Genomic DNA, 17,403 nt, shown 5'->3' with positions numbered 1-17,403 from the left:
TAATTCAGATTCGATGGAGAAATCAAAAGCTTTACAGACAAGCAAAAGTTAAGACAATTCTGCACCACCAAACCAGCTTTACAACAAATGCTAAAGGAAATTCTTGAGGGAGGAAACAAAAAAGAAGGAAAAGACCTACAAAAACAAACCCAAAACAATTAAGAAAACGGTAATAAGAACATACATATCAATAATTACCTTAAATTTAAATGGATTAAATGGTCCAACCAAAAGACATAGTCTGACTGAATGGATGCAAAAACAAGACCTGTATATATGCTGTCTACAAGAGACCAACTTCAGACCTAGGGACACATACAGATTAAAAGTGAGGGGGTGGAAAAAGATATTCCATGCAAATGGAAATCAAAAGAAAGCTGGAGTAACAATGCTCATATCAGACAAAATAGACTTTAAAATAGAGATTATTACAAGAGACAAAGAAGGACACTACATAATGATCCAGAGATCAAACCAAGAAGATATAATAATTGTAAATATTTATGCACCCAACGTAGGAGCACCTCAATACATAAGGCAAATGCTAACAGCCATAAAAGGGGAAATTGATAGCAACATAATCATAGTAGGGGACATTAGCACACCACTTTCACCAACGGACAGATCATCAAAAATGAAAATAAATAAGGAAACACAGCTTTAAATTGCACTTTAAACAAGATGGACTTGACTGATATTTATAGACATTCCAGCCAAAAACAACAGAATACAATTTCTTCTCAAGTGCTCATGGAACATTATCCAGGATAGATCATGTCTTGGGTCACAAATCAAGCCTTGGTAAATTTAAGAAAACTGAAGTTGTATCAAGTATCCTTTCCAACCACACCGCTATCAGACTAGATATCAATCACAGGAAAAAAAACTGTAAAAAAAATACAAACATGTGGAAGCTAAACAATATGCTACTAAATAAACAAGAGATAACTGAAGAAAGCAAAGAGGAAATCAAAAAATACCTAGAAACAAATGACAATGAAGACACAACAACCCAAAACCTATGGGATGCAGCAAAAGCAGTTCTAAGAGGGAAGTTTATAGAAATACAATACTACGTAAAGAAACAAGAAACATCTCAAATAAATAACCTAACATTACACCTAAAGCAATTAGAGAAAGAAGAACAAAATAACCCCAAAGTTAGCTGAAGGAAAGAAATCATAAAGATCAGATCAGAAATAAATGAAAAAGAAATGAAGGAAACAATAGCAAAGATCAATAAAACTAAAAGCTGGTTCTTCAAGAAGATAAACAAAACTGATAAACCATTAGCCAGACTCATCAAGAAAATAAGGGAGAAGACTCACATCAATAGAATTAGAAATGAAAAAGGAGAAGTAACAACTGACACTGCAGAAATACAAAGGATCATGAGAGATTACTAAAAGCAACTATATGCCAATAAAATGGACAACCTCAAAGAAATGGACAAATTCTTAGAAAAGCACAGCCTTCTGAGACTGAACCAGGAAGAAACAGAAAATATAAACAAACTAATCACAAGTACTGAAATTGAGACTGTGATTAAAAATCTTCCAACAAACAAAATCCCAGGACCAGATGGATTCACAGGCATATTCTATCAAACATTTAGAGAAGAGCTAACACCTATCCTTCTCAAACTCTCCACCATGACCCTGATTCCAAAAGCAGACAAAGATGTCACAAAGAAAGAAAACTACAGCCAATATCATTGATGAACATAGATGCAAAAATCCTTAACAAAACACTAGCAAACAGTATCCAACAGCACATTAAAAGGATCATGCACCATGGTCAACTGGGGTTTATCCCAGGAATGTAAGCATTCTTCAGTATATGCAAATTGATCAGTGTGATACATCATATTAACAAATTGAAGGAGAAAAATCATATGATAATCTCAATAGATGCAGAAAAAGCTTTTGACAAAATTCAACACCGATTTATGATAAAAACTCTCCAGAAAGTAGGCATAGAGGGAACCAACCTCAACATATTAAAGGCCATATATGACAAACCCAAAGCCAACATTGTTCTCAGTGATGAAAAACTGAAACCATTTCTCTAAGACAGAAACAATACAAGGTTGCTCACTTTTGCCATGATTATTAAACATAGTTTTGGAAGTTTTAGCCACAGAAATCAGAGCAGAAAAAGAAATAAAAGGTATCTAAATCAGAAAAGAAGTACAATGGTCACTGTTTGCAGATGACAAGATACTATACATAGAGAATCCGAAAGATGCTACCAGGAAAGTACTAGAGCTAATCAATGAATTTGGTAGAGTAGCAGGATTCAAAATTAATGCACAGAAATCACTTTCATTCCTATACACTAATGATGAAAAATATGAACGAGAAATTATGGAAACACTCCCATTAACCAGTGCAACAAAAATAATAAAATACCTAGGAATAAACCTACATAAGGAGATAAAAGACCTGTATGCAGAAAATTATAAGATACTGATGAAAGAAATTAAAGACCAAACAAACAATGGAGAGATATACCATGCTCTTGGGTTGGAAGAATCAACATTGTGAAAATGACTATACTACCCAGAGCAACCTACAGATTCAAGGCAATCCTTATCAAATGACCAATGGCACCAGGGAGGGGATATAGGAATATATGTAGCTGATTCACTTTGTTATACAGCAGAAACTAACACAACGCTGTAAAGCAATTATACTCCAATAAAGATGTTAAAAATAAATAGTGGAAAACAGAAAAAAAATTTAATGTTAAAAGTAATTTTAAAATCTATGAAATGTAAGAAGAAAACTAAATATTTTGTTTAAAATCTTATCTTAAAATACTCAGAGTATTAAAGTATTAAATTAGAGTATTAAAATGCTCTAATTATTGCCAAAATGAATTAAATTACTTATTTTGGTGAAAGTGTTTTCCATTTAAGTTTCTAAACCATTTTGAGACATGGAACTATTTTTTAAAAGTGATAATTTGTGGGAGACTTTTACTTTCTCAGCATAAATTAAATAGAGATTTATATACACCATTATCATTAGAGGCCAGTTGAATCTAAACATGTACTACAAACTTAGATCTCTGTACTTCCAGGTGAAGTTCTGGTTCTGACTATGATCCTGATAATTGAGGTGTTTATTGTGACTTTAATTCTCAAATGTTAGCATTGGGACTTACAGTTGGAGATGAATCTCCAAAATTATTACATGAATATTTTTATGAAAAGTGTTTTGCTAATAAAACTGTGATATCTGAAGCCATTTTGAATATGTAGAAGGAATGTCTGAATAGAAGCCAGTACGTCTTCACATACCTAAAGAACTCGAGTTTTGCAAGTTGAGCACAGTTGACTGGGAAAGGAGAAACAGTTCTTGTTCTATTTCTTGGCACATACACCAACAGAGTTTTGAGAAAAGTCTGCTCCTGCAATAATTCTCAGAGCTGTTTTCTCAAAGGAAGAAGCACGGTTTCAAAACGCACTGGGCTTTGGCTGATTAGGTGTGACTTCACTTGTCAGATTTCCTGGCACATCAAATTACTGAATATCTTGCGTCTCTAATTAAAAACCTGAAACAGGACAAATAAAGAATTTGGTAGGGGGTCTCGGGGAAGATGGCAGAAGAGTAAGATGCGGAGATCACCTTCCTCCCCACAGATATATCAGAAATACATCTACACGTGGAACTGCTCCTATAGAACACCCACTGAATGCTGGCAGAAGACCTCAGACCTCCCAAAAGGCAAGAAACTCCCCACGTACCCAGGTAGGGCAAAAGAAAAAAGAATAAACAGAGACAAAAGAATAGGGACGGGACCTGCACCAGTGGGATGGAGCTGTGAAGGAGGAAAGGTTTCCACACACTAGGAAGCCCCTTCACTGGTGGAGACTGCAGGTGGAGACTGCGAGTGGCAGAGGGGGGAAGCTTCAGAGCCGCGGAGGAGAGCGCAGCAACAGGGGTGTGGAGGGCAGAGGAGAGATTCCCGCACAGAAGATCGTCAGATCGCAGGGAGAGGACTGGCTGCTTGAACACAGCCTGAAAGGGTTAGTGCACCATGGCTAGCCGGGAGGGAATCCGGGGAAAAGTTTGGACCTGCTGAAGAGGCAAGAGACTTTTTCTTCTCCTCTTTGTTTTCTGGTGTGCGAGGAGAGGGGATAAAGAGTGCTGCTTAAAGGAGCTCCAGAGATGGACACAAGCCGTGGCTATCAACACGGACTGCAGAGATGTGCCTGAGATGCTAAGGCTGCTGCTGCTGCCACCACCAAGAACCCTGTGTGCGAGCACAGGTCACTATCCACAACTACCTTCCGGGGAGCCTGTGCAGCCCGCCACTGCCAGGGTCCCGGGATCCAGGGACAACTTCCCTGGGAGAACGCACGGTGCGCCTCAGGCTGGTGCAACGTCACGCTGACCTCTCCCGGCCGCAGTCTCACCGTGCACTCCATACGCCTCCCTCCCCCTGGCCTGAGTGAGCCAGAGCTCCTGAATCAGCTGTTCCTTTAACCCCGTCCTGTTTGAGCGAAGAAAAGACGCCCTCCGGCAACCTACACGCAGAGGCAGGGCCAAATCCAAAGCTGAGCCCCGGGAACTGTGGGGACAAAAAAAAAAAGGGAAATCCCTCCCAGCAGCCTCAGAAGCAGCGGATTAAAGCTCCACAATCAACTTGATGTACCCTGCATCTGTGGAATACATGAATAGACAACAAATCATCCCAAATTGAGGAGGTGGACTTTGAGAGCAAGATTTATTATTTTTTCCCCTTTTCCTCTTTTTGTGAGTGTGTATGTGTATGCTTCTGTGTGAGATTTTGTCTGTATAGCTTTGTTTTCACCACTTGTCCTAAGGTTCTGTCCATGTTTTTTTTCTTTTCTTGCTTTATTTTATTTTACCCGCTCTTTCTTTCTTTCTTTCCTTCTTTCTTTCCTTTTCTTTCTTTCTTTCTTTCTTTCTTTCTTTCTTTCTTTCTTTTCCCTCCCTCCCTCCCTCCCTCCCTCCCTCCCTCCCTCCCTCCCTTCCTTCCTTCCTCTCCCTTTTATTCTGAGCTGTGTGGATGAAAGGCTCTTGGTGCTGCAGCCAGCAGTCAGTGCTGTGCCTCTGAGGTGGGAGAGCCAACTTCAGGACACTGGTCCACAAGAGACCTCCCAGCTCCACATAATATTAAATGGTGAAAATCTCCCAGAGATCTCCATCTCGACACCAACACCCAGCTTCACTCAACGACCAGCAAGCTACAGTGTTGGACACCCTATGCCCAACAACTAGCAAGACAGGAACACAAGCCACCCATTAGCAGAGAGGCTGCCTAAAATCATAATAAGGTCAGAGACACCCCAAAACACACCACAAGACATGGACCTGCCCACCAGAAAGACAAGATCCAGCCTCATCCACCAGAACACAGGTGCTAGTCCCTTCCACCAGGAAGCCTACACAACCCACCAAACCAACCTTAGCCACTGGGGACAGAAACCAAAAAGAACAGGAACTACGAACCTTCAGCGTGCAAAAAGGAGACCCCAAACACAGTAAGACAAGCAAAATAAGAAGACAGAAAAACACACAGCAGATGAAGGAGCAAGATAAAAACGCACCAGACCTAACAAATGAAGAGGAAATAAGCAGTCTACCTGAAAAAGAACTCAGAATAAAGATAGTAAAGATGATCCAAAATCTTGGAAACAGAATAGACAAAATGCAAGAAACATTTAACAAGGACCTAGAAGAACTAACGATGAAACAAGCAATGATGAACAACAAAATAAATGAAATTAAAAATACTCTATGGGCTTCCCTGGTGGCGCAGTGGTTGAGAGTACGCCTGCCGATGCAGGGGACACGGGTTCGTGCCCCGGTGCGGGAAGATCCCACATGTCACGGAGCGGCTGTGCCCGTGAGCCATGGCCGCTGAGCCTGCGCATCCGGAGCCTGTGCTCCGCAACGGGAGAGGCCACAACAGTGAGAGGCCCACGTACCACAAAAAAAAAAAAAAAAAAAAAAAATACTCTAGAAGGGATCAATAGCAGAATAACTGAGGCAGAAGAAAGGATACGTGACCTGGAAGATAAAAGAGTGGAAATAACTACTGCAGAGCAGAAAAAGGAATGAAAAGAACTGAGGACAGTCTCAGAGACCTCTGGGACACCAATAAATGCACCAACATTCGAATTATAGGGGTCCCAGAAGAAGAAGAGTAAAAGAAACGGACTGAGAAAATATTTGAAGAGATTATAGTTGAAAACTTCCCTCATATGGGAAAGGAAATAGTCAATCAACTCCAGGAAGCACAGAGAGTCCCATACAGGAAAAATCCAAGGAGGAACACGCCAAGACACATATTAATCAAACTATCAAATATTAAATACAAAGAAAGCATATTAAAAGCAGCAAGGGAAACACAACAAATAAGACACAAGGGAATCCCCATAAGGTTAACAGCTGATCTTTCAGCAGAAACTCTGCAAGCCAGAAGGGAGGGGTAGGACATGTTTAAAGTGATGAAGGAGAAAAACCTACAACCAAGATTACTCTACCCAGAAAGGATCTCATTCAGATTTGATGGAGAAATTAAAACCTTTACAGACAAGCAAAAGCTGAGAGTTCAGCACCACCGAACCAGCTTTACAACAAATGCTAAAGGAACTACTCTAGGCAAGAAAGACAAGAGAAAGAAAAGACCTATAATAACAAACCCAAAACAATTAAGAAAACTGGAATAGGAACATACATATCGATAATTACCTTAAATGTAATAGGACTAAACGCTCCCACCAAAAGACACAGACTGGCTGAATAAATACAAAACAAGACCCATATATATGCTGTCTACAAGAGACCGACTTCAGACCTAGGGACACATACAGACTGAAAGTGAGGGGATGGAAAAAGATATTCCATGCAAATGGAAACCAAAAGAAAGCTGGAGTAGCAATTCTCATATCAGACAAAATAGACTTTAAAATAAAGACTATTAGAAGAGACAAAGAAGGACACTACATAATAATCAAGAGATTGATCCAAAAATAAGATATAACAATTGTAAATATTTATGCACCCAACATAGGAGCACCTCATTACATAAGTCAAATACTAACAGCCATAAAAGGGGAAATCGACAGTAACACATTCATAGTAGGGGACTTTAACACCCTCTTTCACCAATGGACAGATCATCCAAAATGAAAATAAATAAGGAAACACAAGTTTTAAATGATACATTAAGCTACATGGACTTATTTGATATTTATAGGCCACTCCATCTACAAAATACAGAATACACATTTTTCTCAAGTGCTCATGGAACATTCTCCAGGATAGATCATATCTTGGGTCACAAATCTAACCATGGTAAATTTAAGAAAACTGAAATCGTATTAAGTATCTTTTCCAACCACAATGCTATGAGACTAGATATCAATTACAGGAAGAGATCTGTTAAAAATACAAACACATGAAGGCTAAACAATACACTACTTAATAACGAAGTGATCACTGAAGAAATCAAAGAGGAAATCAAAAAATACCTAGAAACAAATGACAATGGAGACACAATGACCCAAAACGTATGGGATGCAGCAAAAGCAGTTCCAAGAGGGTAGTTTATAGCAATACAGTCCTACGTTAAGAAACAGGAAACATCTCGAATGTACAACCTAACTTTGTACCTAAAGCAATTAGAGAAAGAAGAACAAAAAACCCCGAAGTTAGCAGAAGGAAAGAAATCATAAAGATCAGATCAGAAATAAATGAAAAAGAAATGAAGGAAACAATAGCAAAGATCAATAAAACTAAAAGCTCATTCCTTGAGAAGATAAACAAAACTGATAAACCATTAGCCAAACTCCTCAAGAAAAAAAGGGAGAAGACTCAAATCAATAGAATTAGAAATGAAAAAGGAGAAGTAACAACTGACACTGCAGAAATACAAAAGATCATGAGAGATTACTACAAGCAACTCTATGCCAATAAAATGGACAACCTGGAAGAAATAGACAAATTCTTAGAAATGCACAACCTGCCAAGATTGAATCAGGAAGAAATAGAAAATATGAACAGACCAATCACAAACACTGAAATTGAAACTGTGATTAAAAATCTTCTAAAAAACAAAAGCCCAGGACCAGACGGCTTCACAGGCGAATTCTATCAAACAGAGAAGAGCTAACACCTATCCTTCTCAAACTCTTCCAAAATATGGCAGAGGTAGGAACACTCCCAAACTCATTCTACGAGGCCACCATCACCCTGATAGCAAAACCAGACAAGGATGTCACACAGAAAGAAAACTACAGGCCAATATCACTGATGAACATAGATGCAAAAATCCTCAACAAAATACTAGCAAACAGAATCCAACAGCACATTAAAAGGATCATACACCATGATCAAGTGGGGTTTATTCCAGGAATGCAAGGATTCTTCAGTATAAGTAAATCAATCAACGTGATACACCATATTAACAAATTGAAGGAGAAAAAAACCATATGATCATCTCAATAGATGCAGAGAAAGCTTCTGAAAAATTCAACACTGATTTGTGAGAAAAACCCTGCTGAACGTAAGCATAGAGGGAACTTTCCTCTACATAATCAAGGCCATATATCACAAACTCACAGCCAACATCATCCTCAATGCTGAAAAACTGAAAGCATTTCCACTAAGATCAGGAATAAGACAAGGTTGCCCACTCTCACCACTCTTATTCAACAGAGTTTTGGAAGTTTTAGCCACAGTAATCAAAGAAAAGGAATCCAAATCAGGAAAGAAGAAGTAAAGCTGTCACTGTTTGCAGATGACATGATACTATATGTAGAGAATCCTAAAGATGCTACCAGAAAATGATTAGAGCTAATTAATGAATTTGGTAAAGTAGCAGGATACAAAATTAATGCACAGAAATCTTTGGCATTCCTATACACTAATGATGAAAAATCTGAAAGTGAAATTAAGAAAACACTCCCATTTACCATTGCAACAAAAAAGAATAAAATATCTAGGAATAAACCTACCTAAGGGACAAAAGACCTGTATGCAGAAAATTATGAGACACTGATGAAAGAAATTAAAGATGATACAAATAGATGGAGAGATATACCATGTTCTTGGATTGGAAGAATCAACATTGTGAAAATAACTCTACTACCCAAAGCAATCTCCAGATTCAGTGTAATCCCTATGAAACTACCACTGGCATTTTTCACAGAAGTAGAACAAAAAATTTCACAATTTGTATGGAAACACAAAAGACCCTGAAGAGCCAAGGCAATCTTGAGAACAAAAAATGGAGCTGGAGGAATCAGGCTCCCTGACTTCAGACTACACTACAAAGCTACAGTAATTAAGACAGTATGGTACTGGCACAATAACAGAAAGATAGATCAATGGAACAGGACATAGAGCCCAGAGATAAACCCATGCACATATGGTCACCTTATCTTTGATAAAGGAGGCAGGAATGTACAGTGGAGAAAGGACAGGCTCTTCAATAAGTGGTGCTGGGAAAACTGGACAGGTACATTTAAATTTATGAGATTAGAACACTCCCTAACACCATACACAAAAATAGCTCAAAATGGATTAAAGACCTAAATGTAAGGCCAGAAAATATCAACTCTTAGAGGAAAACATAGGCAGAACACTGTATGACATAAATCACAGCAAGAATGTTTTTGACCCACCTCTTAGAGAAATGGAAATAAAAACAAAAATAAACAATAAACAATGAAACTTAAAAGCTTTTGCACAGCAAAGGAAACCATTAACAAGACCAAAAGACAACCCTCAGAATGGAAGAAAATACTTGCAAATGAAGCAACTGACAAAGGATTAGTCTCCAAAATTTACAAGGAGCTCATGTAGCTCAATAACAAAAAAACAAACAACCCCATCCAAAAATGGGCAGAAGACCTAAATAGACATTTCTCCAAAGAAGATATACAGAATGCCAACAAGCACATGAAAGAATGCTCAACATCATTAATCATTAGAGAAATGCAAATCAAAACTACAGTGAGATATCATCTCACACCGGTCAGAATGGCCATCATCAAAAAATCTAGAAACAATAAATGCTGGAGAGGGTGTGGAGAAAAGGGAATACTCTTGCACTGCTGGTGGGAATGTGAGTTGGTACAGCCACTATGGAGAACAGTACGGAGGTTCCCTAAAATACTACAAATAGAACTATCATATGACCCAGCAATCCCAGTACTCATCATATACCCTGAGAAAACCATAATTCAAAAAGACTCATGTACCAAAACGTTCATTGCAGCTCTATTTACAATAGCCAGGACATGGAAGCAACCTAAGTGTCCATCATTGGATGAATGGATAAAGAAGATGTGGCACATATATACAATGGAATATTACTCAGCCATAAAAAGAAACGAAATTGAGTTATTTTTAGTGAGGTGGATGGATCTAGAGTCTGTCATACAGAGTGAAGTAAGTCAGAAATAGAAAGACAAATACCATATGCTAACACATATGTATGGAACCTAAGGAAAAAAGAAAAAGAAATGTCATGAAGAACCTAGGGGTAAGATGGGAATAGAGACACAGACCTTCTAGAGAATGGACTTGAGGATATAGGGAGGGGGAAGGGTAAGCTGTGACAACATGAGAGAGTGGCATGGACACATATACACTACCAAATGTAAAATAGATATCTAGTGGGAAGCAGCTACATAGCACAGCGAGATAGCTCGTTGCTTTGTAACCACCTAGAGGGGTGGGATAGGGAGGGTGGGAGGGAGGGAGACGCAGGAGGGAAGAGATATGGGAACATATGTATATGTATAACTGATTCCCCTTGTTATAAAGCAGAAGCTAACACACCATTGTAAAGCAATTATATTCCAATAAAGATGTAAAAAAAAAAAGAATTTGTTAGATTTTGTGAGATACCCTGGAAAGGCGATTCTCTTCATAGTTAATCACAGATTGTTTACATAATGCAAACTGGTTGTCAAGCTCAAGGAACATAGTTATTTGAATAGATTATTAGGTCAATTATCTAGTAGCCAAGAATTAGGTGCATGTTCAAGTCATAATGGATGTGTTATTTTTAGTTGTTACCATTTATCTCAATATTCAGAAATATAGATTGTGCATTTTATTAATAGGAATGGAAGCTCATGCTTGAAGATTTGCATAGGGCGGATGTATGTATTTTACAAAATCAAGTTGTAAAATATGTAAAGCTACTGGTTTTTAAATAGAATATAAATGTTGACAGATAAATCTATATATTTTTAAATAGATGAATCAAACTTTTGTTAGTTGAATATAAACTACATTGTGTGCTTTATGGAATTCAGTAACTTTTAATAATAAAGCAGTTTTTCTGTAGACTTCAATGCTAAATTGGATAGATATTAAACGTTTTTGTAGTTAAAAAAATACTGCATTTTCTTGCCATTATAGTTTATAATCCTGGAGGTACTATGGACAACTTTAGGGAGGATGAAATATGGGCTTTGAGAAAGAAAATGTTATACAACTTTAAAACTATTGTTGTAGCCTGTGTTAGCAATTTCTTTTTCTTTCTTTCTTTCAATATACCAGAACGTCAAAAAATGAAACGGTCCAGGGCATTCTTACCCTCTGGCAGATGCTGGGACCATGATGAGACCGAACAACAGAAACAATATATATCAATCTTATACTCTGCTGTCAACTGTTTTCTTACTATAACACTGAAAATAAAATACACTTTTGTCTCTTTTATGCATCTTTACTTGTCAGTTCCATTTGATAAACCACACATTATCAGAAAAAGGGGAAATTAACTTCAAAGCTATACTCCATGGTGACCTCCTTCTGTACCAAATGATCATATATAGAGAAAAAAATAAAAGGCTTTCACCCAGCTACCTGATTCTCATTCTAGCATACTAACTGTCCAGATAGAGTTATAGCTGCTATGGCTGCTTTCCTGCCTGTAGCTCCTTGTGGATTAATGTCTATTTGCCTGCATTGCTATTTTTTATTCTGTAGTACAGGTTGAAATACCATCAAATCATCAATACCATGAAACCATCAAATCAGGGCCACATTTGGAAGATTTTTCCATGTACATCCTGTACCCCCTCCCAAATTTATATGGGTTTTCTCAGCCCCCTGCACAGGGATAATTATGTATTCTCCCTCATTATATGATCATTTGGAAACTGGTTTTAACGTCTTCCTGCAACTCATAACTGAAGCAAGAGATTACAGTTGTAGCTGGATACCTAAAACAGAAGCCCTCCTTGAAAACTGATATACAAACCCTATATTTTAATCATAAAGTCAAAGAAAAATATGCAGAATATTTATTTTCAAAATGTGAAAAACACTAAAATATACTTTCACTGTGTAAAACTGTCCCAAATAAAAAATAGTAATGTTTCAATTTTAGACATCAGAGGTATCAAAAGCAAGTTAAGCTTAGCTATGATTGTAATTCTGTTTCCATAAAAGCTTGAAACTAACAACAAATATTTTTGAACTCCTATTTTTCTTTTTCAGGGAACAGAGAGGATGAGGAAGATATGAGCTTCAGAAGCTGACAGACCAGTGGAAACATAATGCAAGAATATGAGCCACTAGAAGAATCCTAATCCGTGCCAGGGTAAAGTAGAATGGACAGGGAAATATGAAAAAGGAATTATAGGAGTTTGAAAAGTGGGTGGATTTCATCTAGGAAGATGGAAGACAAGAAAGTCTTCCTGGAAGGAGTATCATTTGACCTGGAACTTGAAGGATGAGTAGAATTTTAAAGTACGGAAGAGGGGAAGTTTCTTCTTTCTTTTCTTTATTATCATCAATAAGATGACATTTTACTACCCATCTTGAATGGTAACCATGACAGAGTAAAGAACTTTTTCTCTTCAATATGTTTATCTACTTAACATATATTCATTCATTAGGTGATGTTGCTGGTTAAGACCCTCTGGGTTCCAATTCTGGCTCTTTCAGTGGTTAGCTGTGTAGCCCTGGTCATGTTACTTATATGTTTTGTGTCTCAGTTCCTGAAACTGTAAAATGAGCAAGATTTCAGTTTCTACTTCACAGGGTTGTTATGAGGATTATGTGAGATAAAACATGTAAAAAGCTTAAGAAGAACCTGGAACACAGTAAGTAACTCATACATGTTAGGCGTTCTGGACTCTGGCAGAGGTAGCAGCATGAACAAAAATTACAGAAGTTGGGGGGAAAACTGGGGTTTAAATATGTGGACTAGTCTGAACATAGGGCAGGAAAGTCATAAGGGAACTACTTAGGATCATCGGCCTAGAAACATAATGTGAGCCACATTGTGAAAAACCACGCATGGCAGAACAGGAAGGTCCTTCTCAGGGACTGGAAGTGCCGAAGCAGAAATGTTGCATGGAATGAAGTGGGAAAGCCACGGGATAATTATAGGAGCAGAGTTTAAAAGTCATGATGGCCCAGTTAGAGCAAGAGAAGACCAGTCAAGCTCCAGTGGAGACGTGCATCTGTATCAACTTTGCAGCTGACTACAGATAGGGACGAAGGAGATGGAGAAATCAAAGAGGAATTAAGTCTTGTTAAGTACTGTAGCTCAGAATGAAGATACTCTAAGCGGTAACAAGAAAGCCAGAGAGGGCATAACAGAGTTGGTGAGGAAATGGGAGTGGAAGCAGAATGGGTTCCAAAATCACAATTTCCCTCCTATACTACATCTTAGGCCTATTTATTCATGCAAAATATTCAAGGAAAGCAAACTTGGTGTAACCTAATGGAGTTGTACACACACAGTGGTTGCACAGAATATTGGTAAGCCTAAAGAAAATAAAATATAAAATTAAAATGTCCTTTTTATAAACTATAATATAGGGCTTCCCTGGTGGCACAGTGCTTGGGAATCCACCTGCCAATGCAGCGGACACGGGTTCGAGCCCTGGTCTGGGAAGGTCCCACATGCCGCAGAGCAACTAAGCCTGTGTGCCACAAATACTGAGCCTGCGCTCTAGAGCCCATGACCCGTAACTACTGAGCCCGTGTGCCACAACTACTGAACCCCGTGTGCCTAGAGCCCGTGCTCTGCAACAAGAGAAGCCACCGCAATGAGAAGCCTGCACACTGCAACGAGGAGTGGACCCCACTCACCACAACCTGAGAAAGCCACGCACAGTAACAAAGACCCAACACAACCAAAAATAAATTTATTAAAAAAAAAAACTATAACATACAGTAAATGCAAGGCATGTATAATAGTTTAACTTAATTTCATTGTAGACAGCTGTGAAAATGAAATTAACCTTAACCAAGTATTATAAACATGAAATTTCATCATTATCCTTGTTCTTTGCAATGTCAGAGAATTCCAAGGGAATCAGTGTGAAGAGCATGCATATTATTTATGCATACATGGCTTTCAATCCCTCAGAGCAAAGAGTCTATAGAAACTAAATATTTTAGTTCATTTCAAATACTGTACTTGAGATTTGTTCCTCCCCTGATAGTTGGGGATATGCTACTAAAGTTTTAATTCTCACAGCTAGTGAGAGGTTCCCTCCTGTATACATTAATTTTCCTCTTTTTTCCCTTTACCCGAGACTTTTCACAATAGATCTATCAATCAAGCCACACAGACAATTCCAATTTAAGAAGCAAACATACCACGTTAAGGATAGCAGGCAAGTGACAGAACTGAATAAATAGCCAGTGAACAGGCCCAGGAAATAGGTGGGAACAAGAAGGAAGAGGTGACAAAGTAGCAGAAAACACACCCCAATTCTTTCCAAAGGAAGAGTCAGGTTAAGATCCTGCCCCTGGCATGACCACCATGGGAACTCTCCCCTCTGGTGAACTCTTCCATGGCTCTGCATCATTGCACCATGATCCTGAGTCTTTAATAAGGTCATGTGCCAAGCCACTTGAGGCTTGGCACTTGGTAGATTATTGTATGTGTGTGTATATATATATAGACATAATGTGTAACATATATAGTTGTATAATTTGGTCAACCACTCAGTCAATTCAGTCATTTCAAACAGAAAAGCTTAGCATGACATAAACAGAGAAACCCTAGTTCTAATTTTCATAATGTAGGATTAATTAAGTATGGACTAAAGTAACCAAAATAATTCTTCTGATTAAGCAAAGAAAAGTCACTGAAGTATTACTTAGCTTGAAATTAATTCTATTCTACAGTCAAGGTGGTTAATATAACTTCCCACCATTGTTGAAAAGAAAGGAATGACACTCATCCTTAGCTAGCTACAGCAGTCATGTTTTGTAAAATGGGCAGCGGCCTCAACCCATTAGGTTATAGCCTTGCAAGGACCTTGGGGGTACTAATAAGAATGGCATTCACAGAGCTATAGAAATTACATTTTCCAGTAAAAAGATATCATGGTCTGAAAAATGGGAAAACACTGGTGTAAACAAAATTAACCTGGTTTCTTTAGAGTAAAACATTATATAACCTTTAACATGTAAGTCTATATAAATTATAGACATCCTAAAATAAGATAAAATATCTTATAGCTCCCCAAATTAGCTGAGGGATCCTGACGGTCCATTGAACAAACTTTGCAAAATGTTGCTCTATACTTTGACGTTGGAAATTTGGCAAATTGCAGTTTCAGAACTCTACGCAATTAGCATGTGAACACTCATAAAATAAATTTCATATTTCAAAATGAGACATAGCAGGATTAAATGAAGATATGAAGAAGAAATGCTGCAGAACAGATATTAAAGGAGAGTCTCCATATGATCCACAAAGAAGGAGGACAGACACTTCTTTTATGAATTCCTCTAGTAAAGAGGAATCAAAAGAAAGACCAGAAATATACCATACAAAGACCCATGTATAAAGTATGGATTGACCTTAGTGTGTCTGTATGTATAAGTATTTTTTCTATTTGGTAAACAGAAAGTGGATGGTTCTATAGTATGCGTTCAGACTTTTTTTTAATTGAGTTTGACCCACTGCCTTTGACTGACTAGACCACAACTAGCTGTATCAACTAAAATTAAAATGTCCATGAAGCTCTGTGTCTGAGAGGGGACAAACCAGATAAGGGCACCAACTACAGAAGGATCTGTAGACCAATCCTCTTCTGTTTAGATAAACCACATGTTATGGATTTTTTTTTTTCATTTAAATATTACCAAGTGAGTTCTGGGTAATCATAATGAAAAAACAAAAGGCTTTGGACAAAAAGTTTCACATTATAACAATAGGGAGGATATTTTTAAAGAGAATATTATTGCTAACTGAACCAAAAAGTAGTGAAATATGAAAATGCCTTTTTCTCTGCTACTTTAATACAAAACAGAAATGTTATGATAGATATGTGTTTGAGCATATTTTGTCTTTTTTTGACAGACTATTTCCTGAAACACAGGAATATGTTGGTCTAAATTGCTGTGCAGCCCACAGGATACATTTGGATCAAGGAAGTTCAGTTAATAGGCATTTAAAGATTATAAAAATTGCTCCATCATTAAAAAGTAAAATCGCCTTATTGCATATTTATTTTCTATACAGTTCTTTGGCCATGATAAGGAAAGGAAAATCAGTACATCAATGAAGTTGGGAAAACAAATTTCAAAGAGCAGCAGTGTAAAAGGATTTGCTCAGGAAAGTTGTTTAAAATAGTATAAAGAAGTTCACCATAACAAGAATAAGTAAATGGGGAAAATACAGCATAAAAAATTCTTTTATCAATATTTATTTTAAAAGTTCAACCAATGACTGAACCCAAGGGGCTTTTATCTGTGGGAAAGCATGACTTCAAATACAGTCATTTATATAAGCAAAAAGGATGAAAGATATGAAAGGGAAATTAAATTTTCAATGAAGCAATTGCCAATCACTTTGCCATTTAAAACAGAATGAATTAGCAGATGCACAAAATATTTTTATTTCATTTTTGACCTTCAGGAGTCATACTATTTGTTGATAAGACACTACATAGGAAAGTGAACAACACTGGTAATAATTGCTGTAAATCAACTTTATGAATATACAATGTGGTCAGACCTATTGATTTTGCTGACCATATCAATAACATTTTTATTTTTTCTTTGAACAATTCACAATATACATTTTTTTAAATTAATTATTTTGGGTTGCATTGGGTCGGTTGCTGTGCGTGGGCTTTCTCTAGCTGCAGTGAGCAGGGGCTACTCTTCTTTGCGGTGCATGGGCTTTTCATTGTGGTGGCTTTTCTTGTTGCGGAGCACGGGCTCTAGGCATGCAGGCTCAGTAGTTGTGGCACACGGGCTTAGTTGCTCCGTGGCATGTGGGATCTTCCTGGACCAGGGATCGAACCCGTGTCCTCTGCATTGGGAGGCGGGTTCTTAACCACTGCGCCACCAGGGAAGCCCCACAATATACATTTTTAAAGAGATAATAAAAAGTATTGGAAATACTTGTACTAATCTGGGACAT

This window comes from Phocoena phocoena, chromosome 3, assembly GCF_963924675.1.
Source record: "Phocoena phocoena chromosome 3, mPhoPho1.1, whole genome shotgun sequence".
NCBI lineage: Eukaryota > Metazoa > Chordata > Mammalia > Artiodactyla > Phocoenidae > Phocoena > Phocoena phocoena.
Note: the sequence above shows the minus strand (reverse complement) of the source record.